General features: G+C 50.5%; 7 non-coding genes across 7 annotated transcripts; 3 read left to right on the top strand and 4 right to left on the bottom strand.

Moving 5' to 3' along the window:
• Positions 1-10,202: 10,202 nt before the first annotated feature.
• Positions 10,203-10,274, top strand: TRNAA-AGC. The gene has a single exon. It is a non-coding gene; the product is annotated as a tRNA-Ala (tRNA).
• Positions 10,275-13,388: 3,114 nt separating this feature from the next.
• Positions 13,389-13,460, bottom strand: TRNAA-CGC. The gene has a single exon. It is a non-coding gene; the product is annotated as a tRNA-Ala (tRNA).
• A 2,895-nt stretch (positions 13,461-16,355) lies between these two features.
• TRNAA-UGC lies at positions 16,356-16,427 on the bottom strand. The gene has a single exon. It is a non-coding gene; the product is annotated as a tRNA-Ala (tRNA).
• Positions 16,428-18,648: 2,221 nt separating this feature from the next.
• On the top strand, positions 18,649-18,721 carry TRNAF-GAA. Its single transcript has one exon. It is a non-coding gene; the product is annotated as a tRNA-Phe (tRNA).
• A 1,275-nt stretch (positions 18,722-19,996) lies between these two features.
• On the bottom strand, positions 19,997-20,070 carry TRNAT-AGU. Its single transcript has one exon. It is a non-coding gene; the product is annotated as a tRNA-Thr (tRNA).
• A 1,195-nt stretch (positions 20,071-21,265) lies between these two features.
• Positions 21,266-21,338, top strand: TRNAF-GAA. Its single transcript has one exon. It is a non-coding gene; the product is annotated as a tRNA-Phe (tRNA).
• A 538-nt stretch (positions 21,339-21,876) lies between these two features.
• Positions 21,877-21,949, bottom strand: TRNAF-GAA. The gene has a single exon. It is a non-coding gene; the product is annotated as a tRNA-Phe (tRNA).
• Between the last annotated feature and the right edge of the window lie 5,975 nt (positions 21,950-27,924).

The following is a 27,924-nucleotide window of genomic DNA, read 5'->3' as shown; positions in this document are numbered from 1 at the left end:
CCTGCAAATTTGTTACTGTCCCAAAGTTAAGCTGTATTTATAAAACAAAAATGATCTTTTAGGCAAGAGAAGTGTTTCAGAGCCAAGATGCTGCGACCGAGTCAGTGCATTTCTAACACAGCTCCTGGACCCATCAGCGCTCACACTGGACATGAGGGGGAATTCGAGGGTCTCTGCCACCAGTGTCTATGGAGATGTCCTTGTCACATTCAACACGAGATAAAACAAAATTGTAACCATGTGAACAGTAAAGGACACTGCAGATGTTCCCAAAGGGAGCTCGATTCAACCCTTTGCATATGAGTTTAAAAGAGGTCATGGCGACGCTTCCAGACGGCGGGAGAAAAATTAGGCACAAACAAGTCAGCCACAAGAGAAAGGGAGCAGGCGAAGAGACCCTGCCACGGGCAACTCCCCAGTCCCACTTTCATTAGATAGAAACAAGAGCCCACAGAAGAGCCGATGAAGGGCAAAGGTTAGTCACATGTCTTGCGGACAAACAAGGAGGAGGGTCAAGTTTACAGTTAACCAAGCACATTCAAAGGACTCATCTAACAAACAAGGGGTGCTTTTGGGGGGAGAAAGGAGCGGTAACGGAAAAGGGAAGCAGGCAGTGCTCCCAGCTGCTGGGCTTCAAAGTCCTATGTCGTCCTATCCTCTACAGGCCTGCGGCCAGTCTGTGTTTTTCTTAAAGCTGTATCTAAATGTGCTTGGTAAACTAGTAAAATCTTCCAGGGGTTATAGTTTAAGTAACACATTGTTCTGAGGGGCAGTTGCATTTCCCCCTTTTTGTTTGTGAAGAAGTAGAAAAGTTGATTTTGCAGCTTCTTGATTTTTCAGTCCTCCGAGGGATTTTCGCGTGCGTCTGAGGACTAAGCATAAAAACATTATAGCAGTAAGAATCATCATCATTCACGCCGAGACCAGTTTGTCTGATCCAAGTAAAAGGGTTTAAGTTAGATAGAGTATCATTAATTCCTTGAGTAAAACTCCTGGAACTGATTGTAATGACCAGTAATACTTAGAATCCTATCTTGAAGTTGTTTAATATCTAAGGTTAGATTATCACCATAGTGGTTAGTAATATGCCGGCGAATTTTGCTCCAAGATAGTTCTGATTCATTATAGGCATGGGGAGTAAACATAAAGAAGAAACATTCCAGTCACATAAAATGAGAAGTCTAAGCTTTATATTTTGTATATCATCTCCTATATATATCATGGCTGCTTCTAAATCAGAGATACTTTCATCTAATTTTCGATCTACGATCGTTTGCTGATTCCAGGCCTTGCTAGCATTCTCGTGTCACTTCTGTACAAATTGTGTGGTTTGTACAGTTTGATGCAAGACTATTCCTGCGGTGGTAGCTGTAGCAGTGATGGCTGTAATTCCTAGAATAGCTGTTATAAGCAACCCAACAAATCTTTTTGTGCTGTGGACCCAGTCCTTCAAAATTGTAAAAGTATTGTGTACATCTGGAGAGCTTTCCCAAACACGGTGGTGTTGCACCGGTAATCAAATGCCTATTCTTCTTCCAGCTATGAGAATGATAGGTTTGTCTGTATCAACATTCTCATCTACACAGATGAACATTTTACATTTGAGACAGCTTATTTCTCTACTGCTATGATCAAAAGTCATTTTTCCAGTAACAAAAACATAGGGATCTCTAACACAAGCTTTTACCCATTCTTTATCCATTAGGAAAAAAGAAAATGCATAGTCATTAGACTGATGAATTTAAGAGCATTCCAAACTCTTATGTGATTTAAGGCAGTGGTGACCTTCCATAAATTCTTTTGTCTTTTATGATAATTAACAAAAGGAGATGGCATAGAAAGTCCTTATCCAAGCCAGACCAGAGGTGCATCTCCTGAGGTTAAGGTTTGTGGTAAAATGGGATCATCAAAAACTTTCCATTTTAAATTTCCATGAGAGAAGCAGGCTCTCCCAGAGCAATTGGTGACTGCCATCCCCTTAGGGGTCCAGTCCCATACAATTCCATAGGAATCACTAACAACAATACTGGGGTGAGAACCTTAACAATCCTCCCATAAAGGGCGAAGTCCCTCATCCGACCACATTTGTGTTAGTTTGCATTCGGGAATAGGGGGTGCTGCTGTGTTCTAGCCAGGACCCCGATATTCATGGGCTAGGAATCCCTTAGTGGAGAGTAAATGTAACTGATCTTTAGTGAGATAATTATCAGTAGGAAAGGCCACCAACCATCTTTGATCATCAGGGATAAGACAACGGGAATGACTGCCGATACATCTTGGTCGATTTTGATATCCTAAGGCAAGATTAGTATTTGTACCCTCCTCTAAGGGTAATAGTGGCAATCTAGGATCCAAAATTTCAGGTACCCATTTTGAGGCATTTATATAAATTGGTATTCTATCTTCTCCCCACTCTACTGGACGGAGCAGGGGAGGATTGGGTATATAAGCCCAGTAAGTCAAGTTATGTATTTGTGCATAACACCCAGGAGGACTTAGGGCTACAGTGATGAGCGCCATCCTAGCTACCGGCAGGTTGTTAGGGGTCAGAGGACGTGGCTCTCTTCTCCAGAACTTTCTCTGCTTTCTTGGTCAGCTCCTTTATCTGGTCCCAAGTTGGAATCTTTGCTCTGTTTGTCTCAGGCATCATGACTAGAGTGTTTTTTAAGGTGAGACCCTCGACGCTGATGATCAGTGGTGGGTACGGTTTGAATCCAAATCTTTTCCTCTCGCTCATGACGAACCTTTATGAAACAAGAGGGCACCATTTGGGCTTAATGGCCTCATTGGGTAGTACACATGCATATCCCTTTCCCCAGGTAACTAAGTTACCAGGGGGCCATTGATCAGAAGTACTATTTTTCCACCAGATTGGGAGGATAAATTTTGTCTTGTTATTGTTTACTAAAATGTCTTTCTATCGCTGAAGTGTTTTTATTGTCACGATTCAAAAATTAAGAGTAAATAAAAGTTGTGCTAATACCTCTTGAGGAGGACCTTGTAGCTCTTTTTAGGAAGCTGTAATTTTAATACTTGATTAATCCATTCTCCAATTCCTTGACATTGAGGATTATACGGGATGCCAATAGGATGTTTAATATTCCATAGATTAACGAAGGACTGTAACTTATTGGAAACATAAGCAGGTGCATTATCAGTTTTTATAGCTTTAGGCATTCCCATGACTGCAAAAGCAGTGTGGAGATGTCTGATAACACGCGCAGCAGTTTCTCCTGTTTGCGCTGCAGCCCAAGTGAAGTGAGAATGTGTGTCTATAGTGACAGGAACAAAAGATTGTTTCCCAAATGAAGAGGTGTGAGTAACTTCCATCTGCCGTATCTCATTGGCTGTAACGCCTGGTGGGTTGATGCCCGCGGACTGTGTAAGCAGATTGGTAGCAGCATAAGAAGGGCAGGAGTGGACAATAGAATTTGCTTGTTCCTTAGTGATAGGGATTTGTGCCAAGTCCTTTTTGGTTAAAATGTGTAAGAGAGTGAAAACTGTAGACTTCCTGAAAAGCTCAGGAAACAAGAGAATCAGCTATTACCTTTAGTTAATGGCCCAGGAAGGCCGGTGTGACTTCTGATATGAGTAGCAGAGAAAGGGGCAGAACGCTGATGAATGAGGAACTGTCAATGCGGAGATAATGAGTGGAGGGAGACATCAGTCGTGGAAATAGGAGCAGTTTCAACATGCTGGAAACTTAGCTGTATGCAAAGAATCAGGTATCAGATTAAATGCGTAAGAAACGTCTTGAAACATGCAATAACCAGTGTTAATTCTGATTTTTGTGCCGAGAGACCGGTAGTAGATATGACCTTTGAAGGAGGGCAGGGCCATAATAACAAGCTTTACCTTTGACAGAGCTACGAGGAAAGTAGGGGCATCTGTTACTGGATTTTTAGAAGTAATTTTAGGGAGGACAAAAGCAGTATGTTTTAAAAAGGAAACAACAGGTGAAGAGGGATAATGAGAAGTGTTTCCAGTAAAGCCCCTAAGGGCAATTTGCCAATTTAAATTATTTTAGAATAATTCAGTTTAGAATAATTCAATTTGTGTCTTATTTAAAGGCAGAGCAATAACCTGCAGAGCACTCCCCTGTATTTGGGGAGTTCTTTTTCTTCCTAACTGGAATAATACAGCCAATATGGTCTATATAGGTAGTGTTTTAACAGTATTATTCGGGAGAAAAATCCATTCTATGGTTTTTCCTTAATAATTAATCCAGTGGGTGTATGTGGGGTATGGAAAATGAGAAGATCTAACGGTATCCCAGGTTGGACTCTATCCGTTTGCATTGAATGAATCTGGCTTTCAACAAACCATAATTTTAAAGGCTCTTTTGATAGGGTCCTAGGGCTGTTTACACTAGGATCTCCCTTTAAAGAGGCAAAAAGATGCTGTAAAGTATAGTGGGAATTCCAGTTTTAGGTCTTATCCAATAAATGTCTCCCAATAATTTCTGCCAATAATTCAAGGTTGTAATTTTATCTCTATGGATTTGGACTTTTTGTGGTTTAACTGAGGTCCTGTCCATAATGACCCCCAAATATGAGAAAGGTGTGGTGACTTGTATTTTTTTTTCTATAATTAGTTTGTATTTTTCAAATTGCAATGGAAGCATTCTAAATGCATCCTGTAATTGCATGCTGTCAGAGGCTGCACATAATATATCATCCATATAACGGGTAAGATTAACTTGTGGAAACTGATTTCTAACTGGCTGTGTAATTTTTGCCACATACTCCTGACAGATAGTGGGGCTATTTAACATTCCTTGTGGAAGAACCTTCCATTGATATCGTTTGGCTGGTTCTTTTTTTTTTTTCTGAAGCTTTTATTTATTTATTTGACAGACTAAGATCTCAAATAGTCAGAGAGGCAGGCAGAGAGAGGAGGAAGCAGGCTCCCCGCAGAGCAGAGAGCCCGATGTGGGGTTCTATCCCAGGACCCTGGGATCATGACCTGGGCCGAAGGCAAGAGGCTTTATCCCACTGAGCCACCCAGGTGCCCCATTCTTGATTTTTTCTTAATAACAAATACTGGCGGCGGGCTCCTGGGTGGCTCGGTGGGTTGGGCCACTGCCTTCGGCTGCTGCCTTCGGCTGAGGTCATGATCTTGGGGTCCTGGTATCAAGCCCCACATCGTGCTCTCTGCTTGGCAGGGAGTCTGCTTCCTCCTCTCTCTCTGCCTGCCTCTCTGCCTGTGATCTCTGTCAAATAAATAAATAAAATTAAAAAAAAAAACCCTGGCAAATTCCAAGGACTGTGAGATTCTTCAATATGTCCCTTTTTTATCTGTTCCTCCACTAAGGTTTGCAAAGTAGTAATTCCTCTTGTGTTAAGGGACACTGCTGCACCCAAATGGGTTTGTCCTTCTTCCAATTTAACTTAGTGAGTTCAGGAGCGGCGGCCCTCAGTGAAAAATTTGGGGATCTTCCTTAGGGGAAGGTATAACCAGACAGGTTTCCCACTGGCTTAGTAAATCTCGCCCCCAAAGGTTAATGGGTAAGTCTACAATATATGGCTATAAATAACCCTTTTGACCCCTCAGGTCCTTCACAGAAAAGAATATTAGAGCTTTGATGGACATTGCCAGCCTGGCCTAATCCTGTAATAGTAACAGAAGAGGAATTATATGGCCATTTTTTAGGTCAATGTAATGAGATTATGATAGAGACATCAGCTCCAGTATCAGTTAGACCTGAAAATTCTTTTCCTTGTATTTTAAGATGACAAATTGGTGTATCTTGATAAGTTTTCTCAGTTGAATATGCTCCAGTTTTTCCAGTACTTCCAAACCCATTGGAGTTTCCTTATTTTTAGATTGACCCTGGAGATAGGGTAAAAGTAACAACTGGGCAACAGTCTCCTTTTTGAAAATGATATGGAACCATGGTCGTTCAAGTCACTGAAATTTCACCAGCATAATCTGAATCAATAATGCCAGTATGAACTAGTACTCCCTTTGAAGGTTAGATCTCCCCAAAAGTAACCCAGTGGTCCCCTTTAGTAAAGGGCCATGAATATTAGTTGGAATTTTAATGGGAAACTTGGTAGGCATTAAAAGATCTTTGGGAATGGGGCTATCTAATCCAGCACTACCAGTGCTGGCGTGTAATAAATTTAAAATGGTACACTCGTCTGAAAGCTGGGTGTTATGGGAGAATTGGCCCTCTTGTATTTCATCAGGGCTGAGAGCTTGCCCTGAAGTAAGTTTCCCTGAAGGGGGAATCCATCCTTGCTAACTTTGGAATGACATTGACTTGCCCAGTGATTTCCCTCTTTACATTTGGGACAGAGACCAGGTGTTTTATTTTTTTGCATTTTGCAGAGGACATTTTCCTTTTTGCCTACATTGAGCTTTAGTACGCCCCACTTGCCCACATTTGAAACACTGTCCTTTAAATTTTCCTGTGGTCAGAGCAGCCATTGCTTGAGCTAACAAATCAGCTTTATAGGTCTCTGTTCCTACTCCTTGGCATAGCTTAATATAATCTGTCAATGTTCCCTTGCCTTTAAAGGATGATATCAGTTTCTTACAATCAGCGTTAGCATTCTCATAAGCCAACAGCTGAAGAATGGTATCCGCAGCCTGAAGTTATTTATTTGTCTTTTGACAGCCTCTTGTGATCTTGCAGTACAATCAGTATAGGTTTCTTTTGGACCTTGTATCACCTTTTGAAAAGAAGAGCACTTCTCTCCTTGGGATTCTATTCTCTCCCAGGCTCTAAACAGCAACGCTGGAGCTGCTCAATAGCTTGATCATTCATTAGTACCTGGTCTTGCATCCGGGCCCACGGCCCAACACCCATGAGCTGTTCCATGGAAATAGGAACACTACAAACTCTGTTATGGGCAGCTGCTGTTTTGTTTTTTGGGTTTTTTTGAAGATTTAATTTATTTATTGACAGAGAGGCAGGCAGAGAGAGGGGAGGCAGGCGGGGTGGGGGGGGGAGCAGGCTCCCCGCTGAGCAGGGAGTCCCAAGTGGGGCTCGATCCCAGGACCCTGAGATCATGACCTGAGCCAAAGGCAGGGGTCTTAACACACTGAGCCACCCAGGCGCCTGACAGCTGCGTTTCTGCATGATCTTGCCACCATGTTTTAAATTGTTAAGAACTCACTTGGAGAAAGAACTGTTCTTGCTAACAATGACCAATCAATCGGAATAATTCGATTGCCTTCTGTGATACCTTGAATTGATTCCCATTGTAAATGGAGAATTAACTCCATACTTCTGTACTTCTTTAGTTCCCTCAATAATTTGAAGGGAAATGGCTCATGTTTGGACTCACAGACACCATTAGGGTTGTTAGGATCATGTCCTGGAGCGACATGTCCTGTAATAACCACCGGGAAATTAAGATGGAAGGCACTGAGGTCTCCCGCTCGCTGCGCTTCAAGGAGGCCTTTCTAATAGCTGATAGCATGTATTTTTCCTCTTTCTCACTAAACGGTGCCTTCTTAAAGGACAGTGGAGCCCATGACAACAGTGCCATTGGCACCTCTTGTTCTGTTATTGGAGGAGGAGGAGATTCCTCCTTTATATATTCCTTTCTGATGGCCTTAGTAATTTCTTTCTCCTTCTGAATGGCATGTTCAGGTTCCTCTTTTTTAGTTTCTCCTGAGCATTCATTATTGCTCTCTGAATCAGGGTTTGTAAAGGCTCCAAAACGGAGCGAATGAGGGTCCAAGTAGGGCATCTAGTAATTAGAATTGGTTTTCCTTTGGTATGCAGAAGTTTTAACTCATAACGTACTTTTCCCCATGTTTGCACATCTAAAGCCCTAATTTAGGGAACCAGGAGCAATGTTCTTTAATCACCTTTAAAAGCTCCATTAAGTTGGCCCTCGCTGACTTTTGCTCCTCCCACCTTTGGGAGCCTTCTCAGTAAGCAAATGTAAGGGCGATAATCGTTTGTGCTCTCTAGACTACCCACACCCTGCCGTAAGTACCCACAACTCACCAGCGGGGAAGAAGGCACTGCTGGGCAAAAACTCACGTTGGGGTGGCTTCTCCTGTTTCAAGTCCCTGATCGGGCACCACTTGCTGCTTCCAGTGGGAGAAGAATTAGGCACAAACAAGCCAGCTGCAAGGGAAAGGGAGCAGGAGAGGACAGTCTGAAAAAACTGCTGCCACGGGCAACTCCTCAGTCTCACTTTTTTTTTTTTTCAAAGATTTTATTCATTTAACAGAGAGAGAAATCACAAGTAGGCAGAGAGGCAGAGAGAGAGAAGGGGGGAAACAGGCTCCCTGCTGAGCAGAGACCCCGATTTGGGACTTGATCCCAGGACCCTGAGATCATGACCTGAGCCAAAGGCAGAGGCTTAACCCACTGAGCCACCCAGGTGCCCCCAGTCTCACTTTTATTAGATAGAAACAAGATCCCACAGAAGACCCGAGGAAGTTAGTCACATGTCTTGCGGACAAACGAGGAGGAGGGTAAAGTTTATAGTTAACCAAGCACATTCAAAGGACTCCTCTAACTTAGCAACAGGCGCTTTTGGGAGGAGAAAGGAGCGATCACGGAAAAGGGAAGCAGGCGAAGCAGGCGCCACCGGTGTCGCCCTGAGCGCGGCGGATCCCAACTGCTCAGCTTCAAGGTCGTGCATCGTCCTCTCCCCCAAAGGCCTGCTGCCAGTCTGTGGTTTTCTTAAAGCTGTATCTAAGTGTGCTTGGTAACTAGTAAAATCTTCCAGGGGTTATAGTTTAAGTGATACATTGTTCCGAGGGCCAGCTGCATCAGGGGAAGTGGAAAGAACTGCCACCAGCGGGGTGGGGGGTGTGGGGAGTTGGGGGGGATGAATCCTCAGACCCCCGCCCGCCGCAGGTCGGCAGAGCCACCTCGGAGCACCAGGGTTTTGGTGGGACTTCACACCAAAGACCTTTGTCATGCTTCACCTCTCCCCCTCATTCTTTCCCGTGCATTTTGAACCCTAACAGGCTAACAGTCCCCTCAGTGAAATGCCCAAGCAGAAAACGAGGGTCACAGTGTTTCTGAATCGGGCGATGCTCCCACCTGGGGTACACACAACCCCGCCCTTCCCAAACTGCCAACACGGCGGCCGCTGCTCCCGATGTTGGACCGCAGCTGCCCAGCCGAAAGCGCTCAGCCTCCGCGGGCTGGGACAGGAGTCACTCAGAGTCACACCACCCTCCGCCGAACCGGAGGCATCTGTGGGAAGCACCCTTCAAAGCCCTTACCCTGTCTTCCGAGGGCCTGGAGACCGTGCGGCAGGAACGCGGGCGCGGCCACTTTCTACCTTCAGTCCTGTCCCTATCCTACCCGTGCACTGAGACCCGACCCCAAATCCCTCCTCTCCTGTCCTTGCCCCTCGCTGTCTCTCCTCTCCTCCGTCCGCTTCACGTGTGTCCGCGGGCGCCCGGCCCCTGTCCCTTCTCCAGCCCTCCCCGCTGGCTCCTCCTCGCTCCCTCTTTATCCAGGGACTTGCCTTTCCCGACGCAGGCCCCCCGCCCTCTCCTCTTCGGGTCCTCTCCTGCCAGAAGGCTTAGGATTTTCTCCAAAATTCCTATGTAGGTTCACAGCTGCATCCAGTCTTGCCTGGAGGTGGGAAGTGGCGACTTTGCGCCTCGGGGCCTGATGACCTCTGCGGGCCGGTGCCGGGGACGCCGCTCCCAGCGGCGCTGTGCTTCCCCACGTGCGCAAGCAGCTCGGTCTGAGACAGGCGCTGTAGCCACAGGGGCGTCCGCGTCTGTCGCCGTCGTCCGCCTCGCGGCTACTGTCTTCCGAAGCCTAGCGGCCGCCCGAACTGGCCGCGGTCGCGTCCCCCACGCCGGGCGCCAGAGCGGCCGCTGGGACACGCGCGTGCGGCTCGTTTCGGGCCCCGGACCGCGAGTTAAGTCCGTCCTGTCGCGCGGCTCCGCGGCGCTCGGCGGGCGCGTTTTGGCGCCCCCCGCGCCCCGCACTACCTTGGGCGGCGCGAGCAGCTGCGTGGGCGGAGCGGGGCGTTTCTGAGAAGCGAGGACCCGAGGACCGACACGGGTTCCCCGCTCCTGGCGGCGGGAGCTGGGCGGAAGGCAGTCCGGGATGGGAAGAGCCGAGCGCGGAGCGCACTCCCGCCTCTCCGGGCGCCCCTGGGAGGTCCGGTGGGCGCAGACTTCGGGGTTGGGGCTAGCACCGCGGCCCAGGACGCGGCTCTGGATCAATTCCGGGCGGCACGCCCCGGGCGCTCCCCGTCCGCGGGGGTGTAGCTCAGTGGGAGAGCGCGTGCTTAGCATGCACGAGGCCCCGGGTTCGATCCCCGGCACCTCCACCGCCAAGCGGCCTCGCCCCGGGTGTGGGTGAAGAGGATGCGGTCCGGCCTTGCCCTTTTCCTTTAAGTTGCTGGCGGCCTGGCGCTGAACCGCTTACACCGTGGCCCTGCCGCGCCTCGGATCTCCCCACCGGCTGCCCCGCACAGCGAAGCCAGAAAGAGCGCGCTCCCCCGACGCACCGTCCGGGGACGGCCGGTTCTGCTTCGCGGCGCCTTCTACCGAGAAGTGGGGAAGGACCAGGAGAGGGGGGGCGGCGGGAGGAGGCCCTCGGGAAAATTCCTTTAGATCCCCCACCCCTGTCCCTTGGCTGCGCCCGGGTCCATGCCCCGCCTGCACTCGCCCCTGCACCGCGTCTTCGTCCCCGCGCTCGCGCCGCGGCAGGCCCGCGCAGTCACCCGGCCGGAGCGCTGCGGTCCCGGCTTCTTCCTGGGAAGAGGTGTTCAGTGTCCGGCCCAAGCGCTCGCCGTGCCACTCGGAGGCTTCCAAGGCCCCTTGTCCAAACTCGGATTTCCAGAGGAGCCGGAGCAGAGGGCGGCCCTCAGAGCCCAGCCCCGCAGGTTTCAGCAGTCCCCAGGAGCGCGGGGGCGCTGCGCCTTCCTGTGGGACGAACGCTTTGAAGTCCCCTTTCCGTAGGAGGAGGAGAACCCTCTGGTCTCCTAACCCCCCGGTGGAACCGGAGCCAGAGAAACGCCCGTCCGAATTGCGGGAAGTTTCCGCGCGGGTGAGGATCCGCGGGGACTCCGCGCGCCTTCCTCGAGGCTCCTGCTGGGTCCTCCTCTTCTGCCCCCTTCTTCACCATGCCCTGTGTCGCCTCCTCCACTCCCCTCCTCTCCCCTCCCGGCGCCAACTGAGCCTCGCCCGGTGAGGGAGAGGAGGGGAGACGACTGGGGAACCGGAGAGGTAGGTGATCGAGAACTTACTGGGATATTCGGGAGGGTACAGGTTTCGCACCGGGAGAAAAGTATCCGGTGGAAACTGAGACAATACAATCGTTTATGGTTACCCCCCCCCACACACACACACTCATATTTGGTCACTACCAATTTTGCCAACATGAGGGAAGCTCTATTCTTTGCGCCCTGGTGATGGCTGAGCTTGGAGGCGCGCCCGCCAGCCGGGGTTGGGGTGCGGAGGTTGTTATGAATGGAAAGTGCTTCTGGGAACAGCTTCTTGCTCTGCCTCCAGAAGGCCTCCCTGTACTTCTCTGTGGGTCCTGGAGACAGAAGGTACAGTTTTCCAGGCGAAACCACTGCCCGGTTTCGGAGCATGCTGCTGGGCTCCAGGCTTTGCTATAGCAACCACTGATGACACACAATTACTGTTTTTTATTTGAGATGTTTCCTTTTCCCATCTGGATCTAACTTTCCAGAGGCAATCTTTCTGGTTCTGCTTTTTCAGGCCCTTCCTCTAGCATTTCCTGCTGAAGGGGACAGCCAGAAGGGTTGGAGGAGCAGAGACCCCCATGGAATGATGTAGGAAACCCGTGATACCGCACCACTAGTTCTAGAAGGAGCGACACATTCGGAGCCCCAGCCTGCAGCCCCCTGAGTCACGGTGGGCCATGCATGCCTGTGGTTGAGGCTCTGAGGGTCTAGGGCTCAGCTACTCCCTTCCCCCGGAGAAAGGTATCCCACATATGGGTGCCCTCGCCGGTTATGAGGCCAGAGTTCCATTGCTTTATGGAGACTTCTTATCTCTCATTGCTTTTAACAGCTGCTTGGGAGAGTCTCTGAGAGATTCTTCAGGGCTCCATGTGAGATACAGCGAGGCCGCAAAGAGCCAGGGGGAAGATAACGCTGGAGAATGGGTGCTTGCCAAAACGGAATAGGAGGGTCCAAGCTGTTTCCCACTGCTGATGACTCTGTGTCCCAGTTCAGGAGGCAAGAGAGTGAGAATAAGAGAGAAGGAAAGCTCATTCCCTTAGCTTTTGCGCTGAAATAATTTAGGCAGCAGCGCGACTACAACACACCTGGACGTGGGTAGCCGGAGATGGCCCGCTGGCGAACGGGCTGTCTGGGGCTTGAGTCCTCAAGGAGATGGAGCTTGTGATGGATCCCTGTTCCCTCTCCTGATCTCAGAGGAACTAGGAGGAACGTGCTTTTAACTCTTCCAAAGGAGGGAATTTAGATGTCATCTTTTAAATTTCGACTTCGCATTTTAAAGCATCCCTTTCTAATACAGAAGGTAGCATGTAAAGGCTTTGCAAAGAAAAATGGACCGATTCTGGCGCATTCACCCAACATACGACGTGCGGAGATCGCTGATATTCCATATTCCGGAGTTTGTGGCGTCTCTTTAACAAGTGATGTTTACTTGTTTGTTTACATACAAGCAACTTATACATTTGTCCTTATTCCCACCCAAACAGCTTTGGCCACATCTTCCTCCAGGACATTCGCTGTGGTGCTGCACGAGGCGTTCATTCAGTTAAAGATCTGGGACAAAAGAGTTCACGAAGACGCGTGGAAGGTGAGAAAATAAAACCGTTGTTTGCTGTTTTCTGAGACTGGGCTTCAGCGCGGCGCTCCGTGAACGTTTTGTGTAAACTTCTTGTGAACATCAGTTTAATAGGGAGTCCGCGGAGCCGTGCTCCAGACTGCAGGGTCTTTCCTTCGCGGTCGGTGCGCGCTCGCTCGTCCGAGGGAGCCGCGGTCTCCGGCTCCCAGAGGAAGCTCTGCACGTGCGCGAGGCTGGGTCAGGGTCGCCGCACGAGGCTGGGTCAGGGTCGCCGCACGCTCGAGGGCCGCGCCCCGCTCCCCGCCCCGCCGAGGCCGGGCTCCCGGCGCGCGCTCCCCGAGGCGAGGGGTGGGGAGGAGAGGGGGAGACCGGTCCCTGCGCGTGGGACCGCGCAGTCCCCGCACAACCTAGGAGACTTCGCGGATCTTTTTTCCCCTCTTTTCTGTTGGGGGATTCCGCCGAGCCAGACGGAAAGTGCGCGGCCTGTGCGTGTGGCTGCAGCTTGGTGTTTGGGGCGGCGGTGAGGCCGAGGAGGGCCGCTGTCTTTTTCTCATCTCTTCCGTGAATGTCCGCGTCTTGGGGGGCCCCAGGTCCCGCGGAGTAGAAACAACACAATATTGAAAGGAACGCGGTGACGCGCACGAAAAAAGCTGGGATGGAGGAGCCGGGGGTCGAACCCGGGACCTCGTACATGCGAAGCACGCGCTCTACCACTGAGCTACACCCCCGCCCGCTCGCGGTTCCTGGGGATCCTCCATAACTTTGACGTCGTGTGTGTGGCTCGCGTCCTGTTTCTGTTGGAGAAACCAAACGTGTCCAGCGCGACTGGGTTTCGGGAAGCCCCTCTGTAGTCAGGTGGGACAGGGCGGTCGTGGAGTCTGAGCCTCTTCACGTGAGGTTTGAGTTTCATCAGTTCAAGGCCTGTTGACTCCTGGCTTCCTTTTTCCTGTCCCGTTTCCAGCGCTTACGTGGAAGCCGCCGGGAGCTCTCCCCAGAGCGCGTTAGTGTGTCCCGCACACCTCGCCGCCTGCCGCGGGCTCCGCGGGCCCCGGGGAAGCAGGACTGGGGCAGGCGAGCCCGGGCTGCCCAGGAGAGAGCCTTACCTGTGCACAGTGCCCTGATGGTCTCGCTCTGTCCTCGTCTAAGCAGCCGACTTCGGAGGCTCTTTCAGGGATCTACTAGATCCGTAAGACGCTGAATTTAACAGTGAAAGGCACGCGCGAAATTTGGGCAACAAGGTAGACTGGCACGGGGTTTGGGCTCTCATTGGAGTCTGACACTTAGTACTTAGGAAGACCCGCAGGTTGGATTGCACGGACGGTGATGACTTTTGCAAAGAATAGTAGGTAGGGAGGAAGGGTCAGAGTTCTGCTCGGCTGACGTCGTTACTGGTTGGTTGATTTGTTTTTGCTTTGGGAGCGTAGGTGAAGCAATAAGGGGGAAATGTATAATTTGGGTTTGGACATGACATAACTTACGTGTCTGCACCATAGCCCCCTGAGGACGTCTGCCTGAGGCCAATTACAGTGGGAGTCTGGAACCCTGCAGATATTTCTGAACCTGAAATTCCGACATGCACGTGCCTGGGAGGAGAGGGCATTTTAGAAGTGCGTGGAGCAAGGGCTTAAAGTTCTCCATCAAAACTGGATGAATACCCAACTTTTGTAGCAACATGGAGGGGACTGGAAGAGATTATGGTGAGTGAAATAAGTCAAGCAGAGAGAGTCAATTATCATATGGTTTCACTTATTTATGGAGCATAACAAATAGCATGGAGGACAAGGGGTGTTAGAGAGAAGGGAGTTGGGGTAAATTGGAAGGGGAGGTGAATCATGAGAGACTATGGACTCTGAAAAACAATCTGAGGGGTTTGAAGTGGCGGGGGGGGGGGGGGGAGGTTGGGGTACCAGGTGGTGGGTATTATAGAGGGCACGGATTGCATGGAGCACTGGGTGTGGTGAAAAAATAATGAATACTGTTTTTCTGAAAATAAATAAATTGAAAAAAAAACTGGTAGATAAGGAACTGATTTTTTTTTTAAAGGAGAGTGCCTTAAAAAAAATGGTTCTTTATTTAAAAAAAAAAAAGAGAGTGCCTTGGTGGCTCAGTTGGTTAAGTGGGGGCCTTCGGCTCAGGTCATGGTCCCAGCATGGTGGGATCAAGTCCCACGTGGGGCTCCTTGCTCGGCAGGGAGCCTGCTTCTACCTCTGCCTGCCTGTGCTCTCTCTCTTTCTGACAAATAAATAAAATCTTCAAAAAATTAATAAAAATGAGAGTGCTTCTAGACTGATCTCATTTAAAAAAAGATTTATACTCCTTGTTGTGGTCTTAAATTTCCCTTGGAACACCAAAGTCCCATTTCATACCATCAGCTTCCAGATGAGGCGATCATCTCCGCTTTGCCCCTCTTTGCCAATCTATGACTATTTAGTTATAGAATGCTACAGAATGCTATGTATCAAACTTCTCAAAACCGAGTGACTTTAAATAACCGTTAATTACATTTGCTCAAAATTCCCAGGGGCAGAAAGTTTGGCCGGGCCTCCCCTGCTCTTTGGAGTTGGGGCTGCTCACTGCCCTTCGCGGAGCTGGTAGCAGGACTGGGCTCGAAGGTCGGAAGGTCGGAAGAACCTCGGCTGCAGGGTATCGGAGCTACCGTGTGTGGCTTCCCGGTCACTTTGCCCATCCCGGTTCTAGCTCGGGCTTTCTCCTAGCCTGGGGATCCCACTGCAGTCAGACTCCCCAGGGAACGCCTTCGGAGAGGGGCTATTTCAAGAGAAACCAAAGCAGAAACTGCACTTCCAGCATCTGTTCGAGAAAACCACATCGGTTCCTCTCGTCCCCAGAGGACCGCCTCTGAGCAGAGATGCTGTCCATAGGGAGGGTCTCCTGCCTCCAGCACACTCGGAGTGCAGAACAGCTGTTCTCCACATTGTCAGGGGCAGCGAAGGGAAGGAAATAGGAGCTGGCTGACTTTTAGAAGCCAAGACCTGTCCATTATGTGGATTTATCTGCAAGCGAAGCATTCTCTACTGTGGGGGACGAACATTAATTTGTCTCCAAAATTAAAGCAGTCCGATGATGGGGTTTTCCTTACTTTGTCATTTTTCAGGTTCTTACAGGAAAAACAAAGTCCGTGTTTGAATTCATGTGTTCTGTTTCTGGTATGTAATAAAGGATCCGGAGAGTCATTTGTCCAAGGCATTCAGCTTGCAGTCCAAAGTGTTTTCCAAACACAACTGGACTCTCATATCACCTGATTTTTCTCATGCCCTTGTCGTTAGGATTAGCTTAAAGAAATCGCTCTGGTCTCCCTCTCTCTCTCCCCTCTTCCTCCTCTTCCCTCCCCTTCTCTCCTCCACGCATCCCTCCTCTCTCCCTCTCTCTTCCTCTTACTGTGGATCTTCCTTAAGTCCTATTGTAAAATGGTGGTCTGGGTGACAAAGCTGGTTGCATTTGCAGATGTCGAATAAGCCTTTCCTTCTCCTTTCTTCCTTCTGATGTCACACCAATCACTTTTAAACAAAGAATTAGCAAAAAACAAAAACGGAAAAGAAGATTTGGCATCCCAGAAGGAGTGTACGGATGTGGAGCACATTGATGATAGGAAAAAGAAGTGCCCTTGGAGGTGCTGGGCATCGAACCCAGGGCCTCATGCATGCAAAGCATGCGCTCTACCACTGAGCTACACCCCCGGGCAAAGGTGGCCTCTTCTGCGATATATTAAGAAATATGACTCTCTTCTGTATTTTTTGGCAAGGCTGTGTGTGTGTGTGTGTGTGTGTGAGAGAGAGAGAGAGAGAGAGAGAGAAAGAGAGAGAAAATTTATTCTTTTAATGATACTAGTTCTAAAATTTCTAAATTGCATTTTTTTTTTTTTTTGGCTAGACTCAAGTATAGTAAATTCTAAATCCAAATTGATACCATTCCAGCTCCCAGGTTCTTCCCAGCTGGGGTCAGTCTTCTCTAAGAGCTTCTTACTATCCTAATGCCTGTATTTTGTCTTGTTTTGTTTTTGACTACTGTTCTCCGGAGAGTCTCAGGTTGGGAGTTTCACTTATCTTCATTCTTTTTCTCTATGGTGTGTTTCTCCTCCACAGATCACTCTACCTAATCTGCATTGACCGTCTTGTCTGGACCCACCTCTTCAAGTGCCATTGGTCTGTGACTACTCTCTTCCTTCACTTGCTACACTGAACCTTGCCTTGCTCACCAGCCATCTTCAGCACCAGGGTATCTTCTCCAGAAAACCAAGGAAGCACGTTGACAGCCTATGTGCAGAATGAAAATGATTATTGCTTATTTCCAACTGTGTTGTGTCCCTCATTCCGTATCTTGAGAAATAGTCTTCACCCTGCAGATGGCTGGCAAATCTAGAAAAGAAAAAGAAAGGGGAAGGAAGGGAGAGGGGAGGGAGAGAAGTAGAGAGGAAGAAAATGTTTAAGTTCAATTTCCTTCCTTCTCCCTGCCTCTCCATTCCCAAGCAACCACTGACCTAATTCCCTGTCACTGTAGTTTAGTTTGCATTTTCTGACGTTTTATACGAATGGAATCATATCATATTTACTTTTTTGGTTTTACTTCTTTCACTCATCATAATTGTCTTGAGATCACCCATGTTTAATGTATCAGTAGTTTATTCCATTTTGTGCTGAGTAGTACTCCGTGGCATGGACAGACCACAACTGGTTTATCCATTCACCCATTTATGGTACTGGTTTATCCATTCACCCATTTATGGTAAGCCTGTGGGTTGCTCCAGTTATTGGTGATTACAAAGAAAACTGATGTGAATATTTGTATACAAGAATTTGTATGCACATAACAGTTTTACTTCTTTTCCATTGGATACATACTTAGAATTTGCACGGCTGGATCATGGGGTTGGTACACCTACAAGTTTTTAAGAAACTGTCAAACTGTTTCAAAGTCATCCTCTTCTTCATTTCTGCTGATGGTGTATGAGAGTTTCATTTCCTCTGGATTCTTACCAACATTTGGTATGGCTGGCGTTTTAAAATTGTAACAACTCTTATAACTGCAATGGTCTATCATTATGGGCTTAATTTGTATTTCCTTAATGACTGATGTTGTGCATCTTTTGTTTCTTTGCCATCCTTATATCTTCTGCTTAAATATTCTTTTATTTTATTTTATTATAAAAAATTTTATTCATTTATTTGTCAGAGAGAGAGAGCGCGCACAAGCAGGCAGGAGCAGAGAAGGAAGCAGAGAAAGAGCAGGAATCCCAATATGGGACTCAACCCCAGGACTCTGGGATCATGACCTGGGCCAAAGGCAGCAGCCTAACTGACTGAGCCACTCAGGCATCCCTATTTGGGTATCTTAAATCAGGTTTTCTTATTGTTGACGATTAAGAGCCCTTTATACATTCTAGCTGTAAATCCTCTATCAGATATATGGTTTGCAAAGGTTGTCTCCCAGTCTGTGACTTGCCTTTCTGTTCTTTTAAACATGCTTTGCATAGAGCAGGATTTAACATTTTTTGATGAGGTTAAATTTATATAATTTTATGCTTTCGTTGTCATATATACAAAGTATTTGTCTGACCCAAGATCACAAAGATTTTTCTCCTGTGCATGGGACCCCGTGAAATTTTTTCTTTGGTTTCCTTAATTTTCTGAGATGTATCTGGGTTAACTGGCAGGATGAGGAAGAGAGGAAAGGCTTTATGTTTTGGAACCCTATTACCTCTCTTGTGTCTTACTCCTCCACCTGCTATCCCCCGCAGCCAGGAACTGGGTCCAAGCGCTATGGGTGGAAGATAAGATAATAGATGCCCCCTGGTTTCTGAGTGATCGTTTCAACAGCAGCATTTAAAGAATCTGGAATCCCCTAAAACGGAAGATGAAAACAATCCCAAAAACAAATATCAGAAAGAGGCATTTCCAAGCAGCCGAAATAGCTCAGCTGGGAGAGCGTTAGACTGAAGATCTAAAGGTCCCTGGTTCAATCCCGGGTTTCGGCAGGCAGAGTAGCTTTTGTCCACCTCAGAGACAGCCAGCCTGCCACCCCGAGACCTGTTTTTGCCATCTTGAAACTCGACAATAATTACACCTTGAATTTGTGTTTTGTAATTGATGTTCAAGGGGACAGCCGAACAGGCATCTAAACAAAGGAAAGGAGGGCAGTATGCGCGTCCGGCTTTCGTGGCTTTTCCTTCTGCAAACAGCGATCGCCTGGCCCCGTGAATCTTGATGTGTGAAATGAAGGTGAACAGTAACATTCCTGCTGATAATTTACAAGTGGAGTCCACTTAATTAGAATGACATTAAATCAGCAAGTGAAAAATAAATTAACAGGTCGAGAGAGACCAAGAAAGGGGAAAAAACTTTCTATTTTATTACCACTTTTAAGGGCACTTTCCCTCTCCTTTAAAAATAAATTCATACATTCATTCATTCGTTCGTTTGCTGGGTCACAGGGACAGCCAAGAGGAGAGTCGATGTCGCGGTGAAAGCCACAAACCTGTTTACATGTGCCCCCAAGAGCCACCACATTATACCTCAGATTCTTACTGCACAAGAATCGAAGTGAGGCCTTGGCCCATCGCAGCAGATTCTGGACTTCCGTTAGTGCTCGGCCAGGGTCAGCCCCGATTTTACACCTGCGGAGGGAGGGCCAAGTCTGATGCGGGGTGCAGCGGGTGGCGAAGACCCACGCAGGGCCAAGCGGACGGTGGGCTGCAGATTTCTGTGCTGTTTAGAATGAGGGACCTTCCATTTTCATTTGGCACCACGCGCCTGATGTAACCCGTGCAGATCACCAGCCATCAACGTTCACATCTCTTGGATTCAGTACATCTACCCCATGGCCACCCCAGGCTCCGCACACACCCGCAGCTGAGTTATGATCTCCTGAGCACTGGCAAGTATCGTGTTAAAGTCATGTCCGCAGTTCCCCTCTGAACTGTATGAACTCGGGGTTGGAATACCCAAGATAACATTGCCCGGAAAATCCCAAGGGAACTCGTGGTTTGTATTTACAAAAAGATGCATCAAGAAAACAGGGTAGCATGCTAGTGTCCCTTACTGCTGCCCGCTTTCGCGGCAGTCTTGATTTGTGCTGCTTTACCAGAATCAGTGCCATTTTGCGTGCAAGATGTTGGGATACTACCTGTTATGTCCAAAGTCGGGGCTGGAGGGGTGACGGTTGAGGTCGAAATGGAACGAACAAGTCCAAGTTTAAGAAAACCGGCAAAACGCCTCTTTGATTAGCAAGAAGCAGGTACCCGTAGCTGCCCAGGCCCCACTGGGATTCGAACCCAGGATCTCCTGTTTACTAGACAGGCGCTTTAACCAGCTAAGCCACGGAGCCACGTCGGAAGGACGCTGGAATTCCCGCACCCGAGGTGTATTTTGCCGCGCAGCTGTGTTTCTGAGCAGACCCGCCCCTTCCTGGCCTTACTTCTGCCCAGAGCAACCCGGACGGGAGCAACCGTGGCCCGCACACCCGCCCAGTGGTCTTGTCGCCTCGCGCTGCACAACCTCGTGGCAGTTGGCTCGGATTCTCGATGCGGCCTCCAGGAAGCGCGCGCAGAGGGAGGCCAGAGGTGGGCGGCGAGTCCCCAGGCCCCGCGGCGTCCCTTGCAGACCAGGTCCTGCGCCTCCCGGCGTCCTGCGTCGTGGCGCGGGGCTCCTCCTCTGCTCCCCGGGTCCGAGCCGCTGCCACCAGCGCTCGGCGGGGCTGCAAGGACGCGAGTTGCCCCGGACCCAGGACCCCAGACCACCGGGAGCTAAACGGAGACGGGCGGGCGGGCGGTGCCACGGTCTTCTTTCGGCCCCGCAGGGAGGTCGGGAGCCCGGCAGCGGGGCGTCTACCCCCTGGTGCTGAAAAACCCAGAGGAGACCCTCCCGGTCATCCTCGGCCGTTGTGCGGGGTCTTCTACCAGATGAAGACCGCAGGACGGAAGTGGCGGGCGCGTGTCCTCCTGCTCCGGCCGCCTCCTGTCGCGTGAAGTTCGGCTGCGACGGACACGGCCGACCTGTCCTCACTCCGGGGGCAGCTGCTCCCCTGCGGGCTGGGTGACGAGTGACTCGCCCGGCCGTGTTCATGTAGATCGTTTTCCTGCAGCGAATGTGCGCCGTCCTTGGATTCCGTTTTGGAAGATAATGAGAGACGAAAAGAAGAGGAAAAGGACGAACCTCAAGAAGTGTTTCCTTTGGTTTCCTTTCTTCTCCGAGCGGTGCGTGGGTCCGCTCACAGGATGCGGGGGAGAGAAAGGCTGCGGGGCTGGACCTCACCGCCGCGCCCCCCGCCCCCCTCCTCCGCCGGCCCGCAGCCCAGACGCCGGCCCCGACGCCCTCCCTCGCCCCCTCCTCCCCCTGCCACCCCCCGGCGCGGGGAACTGGACCAACCTGCGCCCACGGGTCCTCCGAGCCTGCCCGGGTCGGCATACGTACCGCCCAGCCGGGCAGTCACACGTAGGGCATCCAGAACCCCGAGCGAAGGTTGAACCCGGTCCGCGGAGTGCAGGGGTGGGGGAGAGGGAGGGAGAAGGCGTCCGTGGGCGGCCGGAGTAGCCCAGTCGGGAGAGCGTCAGACTGAAGATCTGAAGGTCCCTGGTTCGATCCCGGGTGCCGGCAGGCGGGCGCTTTGGCCCCTGCCCGGGTGGTTGCGCCCAGGACTATAAACGAAAGGACATGCCTGCGGGCCAACAAGACTTAAGACGCACAGTGAAGTCCGGATTTCATAAATTCCGCCTCTCACAATATGCTCTGCTTTTACACGGTTTTTTAGAGTTTTGGAGTAGTCCCTGTCGCCGGCTTGGGCCGCACTCACACCCGGCACCCTTTGCCCCGCTGCTTGCGGGCTGCAGCCCCGCGCTGCTTGGACGCGGCCTGTGGCGCTCCCTCCGCACCGCCTCGCGCGCGCCCCTCGCCGCGGCGACAGCGACGGGTCCCCGGCGTCATCAGGGTCCGGTGCGTGTCCGCCCGGAGCGTCTGCCGCTTTCCTTCCCCCCGGGGCTTACACGACACGGAGGAGGAACAAAAGTGGGCAGCCACCGCCAGTCCCGCGGTCAGGGGCCGTGCAGTCAGCGTTGTGGGGTGGCTGCGTCCATGGACATTGTCACCGGCCCCGGGCTCCCGGGAGCCGCAATCACCCGGGGCCAAAACGCCCGCCTGCCGGCACCCGGGATCGAACCAGGGACCTTCAGATCTTCAGTCTGACGCTCTCCCAACTGAGCTATTCCGGCCACCCAGGCACGCCCTCTCCCTGCCTCTCCCCCACCCCTGCACTCCGCGGACCGGGTTCAGCCTTCGCTCGGGGTTCTGGATGCCCTACGTGTGACTGCCCGGCTGGGCGGTACGTGTGCCGACCCGGGCAGGCTCGGAGGACCCGTGGGCGCAGGTTGGTCCAGTTCCCCGCGCCGGGGGGTGGCAGGGGGAGGAGGGGGCGAGGGAGGGCGTCGGGGCCGGCGTCTGGGCTGCGGGCCGGCGGAGGAGGGGGGCGGGGGGCGCGGCGGTGAGGTCCAGCCCCGCAGCCTTTCTCTCCGCCGCATCCTGTGAGCGGACCCACGCACCGCTCGGAGAAGAAAGGAAACCAAAGGAAACACTTCTTGAGGTTCGTCATTTTTCTCGTCTTTTTGTTCCTTTGTCTTTCCTTATCTCCAAAAATGCTGAGAAATTTTGATGAGGGGGAACAGTAACTTTGAACCCCAATTGTGCAAATGTTATCCCCAAAGATATTTCCATTCTTCTAATTATTATAATAATAATTGGACTCAACTATTTATACTTTAATTTCATTTTTTAAAGTGGAATTTTTTTCTCTGTTTTATAGAAGTACCTATATTCTTGATTTTGCCATGTGACCTGCAAATTCTAAAATATTTACTTTTTGGCCATGTACTGAAAAAGTTCGCTGAAACTCCTGCTCCAGTGGACTATCTTCTTGGAGTCCTTGTGTTGGTGAGGAGAGAACAGCCTCTTCACGAAAAGCCCCTGCAGTGGCCGCCCGCTGTGCTCTGCTGTGCAGGAGTGGCCGAGGTAGGTGGTATGGTAAAAATGACTCCCTGAATCCCGATGTGGTGATGGGATGCGGGAGGGGCTGGGTGTATCTATTCCAGCCAGGGGTCCTGGGTCCTGGGAAGTACCTATGGGGCAGATTCAGGGATTCAAATAGATGTGCAGTAAGGCAAGCCTGATTCTGTCCTTCACACGACGTGTATAAGCCACCTCTCCGACCGGGAGACCACAGTGGCATCTTGTGTTCCAGGATTAGTGTCAGCTCAGAGTCATGTTCAGTAGTCTCCACACATTCTGTCTCCAGCAGTTGCCTCGGTGAGTGGACTTTCTTTGGGGAAGGCTGGAACAGAAATATTCGCCATATACGTTTTTCATTGTGTACCAAGTTCCCTTCTCACATGGAGCCAGGCTCCTCTTCATTCAAGGAGGCCTGGACTGGATTCCTGCACGCGAGATGCGAAATAGGGAAAGGCCAGCTGGAAGCTATGAGTCCTCTAGGTGCCAAAATAATAGACACAAACGACATTGCGGTTCTGGAAGAATTCTCAAAACAAGTGCCATCAGCAAGGACATGAAAGCTGTGCAGGGAGGTGATTCTTACCACATGTCCACTCAGCTTGCCTGCCGGTCTGTGCAGGAGACAGATCGTCACGGAGCGTGGCAGAGAGTCATTGTGAATTTAAGGAAGTGGTGAGTTTGGTTCCGGCTGCCGTCCCAGCGACAGTTCCATCACTGGGACAAATCGGTGGGTCGCTGCTGCTTTAGGCACAGCTTTTGCTGTAAAGCATAGTTCGCTCTTTACACAGCTAGAAACTGGGCACTGTTTGGGGCTGAATTCTGTCTCTCCAAAATTGTATATTGAGGTCCCAACCCACAGGATCTCAGCCTGGGATTGTATTTAGAGATGGGACCTTTAAAGAGATGATTAAGGTAAAAATGAGGTCATATGGGTGGGCCCTAATCCAGGGTGACTCCTGCAAGGACTTCATCCCTGTAGGAAGGGAGGCAAGGGCACAGACAACGTGCAGACCGAGGAGAGACGTGACGGCACAGCAAGGTTGCCTCAAGGAGAGACGCCTGGAGAAACCAGACCTGCTGACATCCTGATCTTGACTTGGAGCCTGTAGAACTGTGAGAAAATGACTTCTGTTGGTTAAGCCGTGGAATGTCTGGTGTTTTGCTCCGGCAGCCGTGGTAGCAGAGCCACACAGGCGTCACACAGGGCTTGTCTTTGGTCAGCAGGGCCAGGAAGCATTTGGAGTTCTAGCATTCTTCTGTAAGTGAATCACAGGACAGACCCTTGGGATTCGGGGGCGAACTATGGCGTCCTCTGCAAATTATTATGCCCTTTAAAAACTAGTTTCTGGCTTGTTGCTGGCTGTGGGAGAGCACAAGTCGCCAAGATACAGTGAGCGCCGGGCTTCCAGGCGTGGCGCGGTCTTGCCTAATCCATGCCTTAACGCAGGCCATGCAGAGCAGCCCTCGCCACGGGGCAGAAATAGGAAATCCGAGCAGCTGTCCCCGTGGAAGGTCTCCAGTCAACAACGCGACACGGCCATCCTCGAGGATGGTCCAGAATTGGAACTGGCCACCTCGCCGGATTCTCAGGCTGGGAAGACCGAGTCCCAAGTCGGAAAGCACCAGAGCTGTGGGGGAAACACATTCTGAACACGTGTACACATTCTCTAAAAGCTTGTACATGCTGTTGTGAGATGCGAGATTTCTGGAGCCCACGACAACATTCTGTCCAGTATTCCGTACAACTGTCGCAAACCCCGAGCCCGCATATGCCGTCATTCCACGGGGAGCCGGCGACACCCCCCGCGTCAGGTTCACGACGTTTGGCCATGACCATATCAGAGGGTCAGACCGTGTGTATTTTCACCCAAATAGATACTTACCCTGGTATCGATTTGCCTCTACCCCTTGCGATGCTCCCTCAAAACCACCCCCCACGAGGTTACGGAACGTGTTCTGTTCCGCGGCATCCCACGGCATTGCTTCTGAGGTAATGAAACCACTTTACAGCAGAGGAAGTGTGGCCGTGCGCTAATACTCCGGAGTTTGCTGGTCTCGCCGTGTTGCCATCGCTCTGAAGCGAGCAACTGGCCGGACGGGACGCGGGGACAACCTTTCAAACACGGGGTGCGGTACCAGCGCACAGACAGCCTCCCCCGGAGCGAGGGTAAGACATCGGAGAGGTGGGACATGCTCTGAACCAGGGACCGGTTTATGGCGCTGTAACTGTCATCAGGACTCAGGGGTGCAGGAGTCAGAGGGAGGAAATGGGCCTCGGGCCTGCTGTGGAGCTGATGGCCTCGGGAACATCGTGCTCTTGGTGGTGGCCCTGCTAACCTTCGCTGGACTCCAAAGCCTTTACGTGCGCCCTGCGGTGCTCTCAGGGATCGGAGCTGCTGTGTTTCCTGCAGGGGGGGGGGGCGGCGTCCGACGGGGTGCCAGGGCCGACTTGAAGCCATGAAATCCCTGCATTCCTTACGCCGTGCAGGAGCTGGTGGGGAGGATGTGGCCTGTCACGGAGGGATGGCAGTTCTTTATGACGAGAGCTGAGTACCTTTCCCGCATCGGGTGAGGCTGGGGGACCTGTTGTGGCACCGGGAACGGTGTGGGTTCACTAAGCCCCGACTTCCACCTGCCCCTTTCTCAACCTGGGAAGCACCGAGTCGATAGAAAGAGTGATTAGTTCTCTCCTGTGGGGCACCCGGTCACCTTGCTCAGGAAGAGCCCGTGCATGACTCACTCTGTCTGGTGACTGGACAAGGGGTGGAGAAGGGGGAGGGACCGACACCGGGTGGGTTTGCTTCTCGGTCGGCCGCTGTGGCGCTGAGCCGGTGCAGCTGCGAAGGCAAACCGGTTTCAGAGACGACGGACTGAGACTCTTCCTGTTTCTTCCTCCCCCTGCTCTTTTCCTTTCGTGGCCTCCGTATATCGCCAGTGGACGAGCGTCTTCAGGCGTGATCTAACGCCGCCGTGCCTGTGGACTGGGGTTCAGGAGACCCTGCACGAGCCAGATCTCCCTGTTCTGTTTCCTTCACTCAGATGTTCCTCGGCGGACGGGCCTCGCCGGTAAGGATGGAGCCCGTGGCGTTGAAATGGGTCCGGGGCAGAGGCAATCCACGGAGGGCATGGATCTAGCTTTGATACGAGCAGGGGAAAGTGAGCAAATTGATAGGGAGAGAGGGAAGTGAGAAAGGTTTGTCTGAGCTGGTTTGAGAGACTGAAGGGAAGGGCAGGGATGGCGGGGCCGGGCTGGGGGCCGTTCGTGTCCTGCTCCCGACCACCGACCACCGAGCTGTGCTCTCCGATGATCCAAGAGCTCAGAAAAATACTGTCCCAGCTGACTTCCGTATTTGCTGCTGGTCTCCGTGGAATGAGTATAGATGTGGAGATAAGGGCTTGACAAAGGCAGACTCTCTTACTAGCTTTGAGCCCCAAGTGCATGACCAGGGAGCGGGAGCGTCTGGCCTTGTGTGGTTGCAGCGCGGGCTGTCGGGCCGCTCAGCGAGGAGAGCGCAGGGAGAGCCGCAGGCTGGTGGAGGGAGGCGCAGCTCGGTTCGCAGCCGGGACCCTCTAACAGAAGGGCAGACTGGCAAGAGAAAAACGGAGTTTATTATGCTATGTGCGGTGAGTATCCCCCAGGATTGACCTAGGTGAACACTGACTGAAAGCGGTGGCTTAGACGTCTCTGCATCTCCTACAAAGAACAGTACATTTGCAGAGAAATGACAGGCCAGAGGGAAGCCGTTTGAGGCTCTAAGGGTAGAGAACTGGGAAGGTAGATCCACGGGAGGAAAGTAATGGAGGAAGGTTTGTTTGCAGATTCCTCTGGTGCCTCTCTGGGCTGATAAGTCTCAGTTTCCTGTAAAAGGAAAATTTATGTCCTGACTTGAGTCAGAAATGGGAGATAGACAGAGCTTTTCTTGTGTTTGCTGCTTCTTCTTCTTCTTTTTATTTATTTATTTAATTATTTATTTATTTGACAGACAGAGATCACAAGCAGGCAGAGAGAGGAGGAAGCAGGTTCCCTGCTGAGCAGAGAGCCCGAAGTGGGGCTCAATCCCAGGACCCTGGGATCATGACCTGAGCTGAAGGCAGAGGCTTTAACCCACTGAGCCACCCAGGTGCCCCTGTTTGCTGCTTCTTAACTGCTTTCTGTTCAAAGTAATTTTTATGTCCGAGTGGTGTATTTTGGGTGGCAAATTTTGGTTTCCTTCCCTTACCTTGTCTTATCTAATGGGACCATTTTATGGCAGGTGATATTTTAGGGTTAATTTGTTGTCAACTAACCCCAAAGCATATGAAGACCTAAGAAGTTACAAGTGTGTTTTTTGTATCTTTTTTAAAAAAGACTTTATTTGTTTATTTGACAGAGAGAGACACAGCGAGAGAGGGAGCACAGCAGGGGGCCCGATGTGGGGTTCTGGGATCACGACCTGAGCCAAAGACAGTCGCTTAATGACCGAGCCACCCAGTGTCCCATGTCTTTTTGTATCTTGTTATATTTAAATGCTTTTAATTAAGTCCATTTTACAAATTTACAGTTTAACGTTGGTAGCTAAATTAGAATTTTAGAATTATGTCATTTATCAAAGCAGAAAAGACTAACCAATGGAAAAAAGACAGTCTCTTCAATAAATGGTGCTGGGAACATTGCACAGCCACATGCAGAAAAATGAAACTGGACCATTCACTGAGTCCATACACAAGGATAAACTCAAACTGGATGAAAGACCTCAATGTGAGACAGGAATCCATCCAAATCCTAGAGAACACAGGCAACAACCTCTTCCACATCAGCTGTAGCAACTTCTTGCAAGACATGTCTCTAAAAGCAAGGGAAACAAAAGCAAAAATGAACTTTTGGGACTTCATCAAGATAAAAAGCTTTTGCACAGCAAAGGAAACAGTCAACAAAACCAAAAGAGAACCTACAGATTGAGAGAAGATAATTGCCAATGACATATCAGATAAAGCCCTAGTACCCAAAACCTGTATAGAACTTACCAAATTCAACACCCAAAGAACAAATAATCCAATCAAGAAATGGGTGGAGGACATGAACAGACATTTCTGCAAAGAAGACATCCAGATGGCCAACAGACACATGAAAAAGTGCTCCACATCACTTGGCATCAGGGAAATACAAATCAAAACCACAATGAGATCCCACCTAACACCAGTCAGA

The sequence above is a fragment of the Neovison vison genome, chromosome 1 (genome assembly GCF_020171115.1).
Source record: "Neovison vison isolate M4711 chromosome 1, ASM_NN_V1, whole genome shotgun sequence".
Lineage (NCBI taxonomy): Eukaryota > Metazoa > Chordata > Mammalia > Carnivora > Mustelidae > Neogale > Neogale vison.
This window is presented reverse-complemented; position numbering and strand designations above follow the sequence as displayed.